The sequence below is a fragment of the Bison bison genome, unplaced genomic scaffold, assembly GCF_000754665.1.
Source record: "Bison bison bison isolate TAMUID 2011002044 unplaced genomic scaffold, Bison_UMD1.0 scf7180017864529, whole genome shotgun sequence".
Taxonomy (NCBI): domain Eukaryota; kingdom Metazoa; phylum Chordata; class Mammalia; order Artiodactyla; family Bovidae; genus Bison; species Bison bison.
The window spans coordinates 136128-137411 of record NW_011495079.1 but is presented as its reverse complement, the minus strand read 5'-3'; positions in this window follow the sequence as shown (position 1 = coordinate 137411).

Here is a 1284-nt window from a genome sequence, read left to right as displayed (position 1 = left end):
CCCAAGAGCCTGGCTTCTCCTCCTGCGGATGAGTCTCTTTGCCAGCCCAGGACTCCTTGAATGTGGGGTCTCCTTACCTTCTTCTTTCCCTTCAGTCACATACCCCAGTGCTTCACCTCTGACTCGGATACATCTTGGCTGCTTTGGTTTGATGCTGTGTTGCATCTCTAGACGGTCTGGAGTCTTTGAGCTTACGTCTGGTTGGTTTGAGTTCATGGAACAGGATTTCTTCTCATCTTCCCTGTGTTGTGCCTCTGGCAAATGGGTCCATTAAATAAAGTGGCTTCAGTTCCCCAGTGGCCTGCCTGCTTCTCCATCAGGAAGTGCAGTTTCTGCTCCTGGGGCTCTGACAGCTCCCACCAGCTGACTTGCTGTGACCCAGGAAAGGAGGAACCAGGCCAGAGAAAGCCACCCTGGTAGCAAAGGGCTCCACTGCCCAGGTCTTTAGGGCAATCCTGAGATAGGTGCAGTGTGGGATATGGTGACAGCCTCCCAGACGCAGTGACAGATGGCTTCTAGGCAGCCTCCAACTTGTTGCAGATGACGCCACTATTTGGCCTTGGCTAGCACTTCCCCACCTGGCTTGGAGGCCAAATCCAAGAGGCACTGGGTGCACCAAAGGCTGAAGTGGCCTTGCAGCTGGCAAGACTGTGCCTTGGCACAGGCAGTGGTGGTAACCAGTTGACCCAGCATGATAATGATCTCCCCTTCTCTGTAAACCTTGTGTCCCAGAGAGGGGGTGGGGGTGGGGAGGTGGTGCTAATACACTTCTGGGTGGGGAGAGGTAAGCTGGTGTGATCAGAGTTGGTGCCTTGGAGCTTTCATTCTGTGAAGCAGACAGAGCTGGGGTTCCTTCCCTGAGGAGGGCATTTGGGCGGAGGAAGGGGAACAGGGCCCTGATCAGGCCTGGTGACACCAGCGAGCACATGGCTGCCTTGGTGTCCCCTCCATGGTGAAGTCACACACCCTTAGAGAGAGAACCTAGGGCTGGATCCAGACCTGGGTATTCCTTGAAGGTTGTGGGAGCCAGGCTTCAGATTCTGCGATCATGAGAGGTTGGGTGGGGAAGATCCTGTGGAGGAGGAAATGGCTACCCACTCCAGTGTTCTGGCCTGGAGAATCCCATGGACAGAGGAGCCTGGAGGGCTACAGTCCATGGGGTCACAAAGAGTCAGATGCAACTGAGCACAGACACACACAAGAGGCAGTGCAGTAGCTAAGCAGTTAAAGCATGGACTCTGGTGCCCAAAGGCCTGAGTTTGAATCCTAGCTCTGCCACTTAAG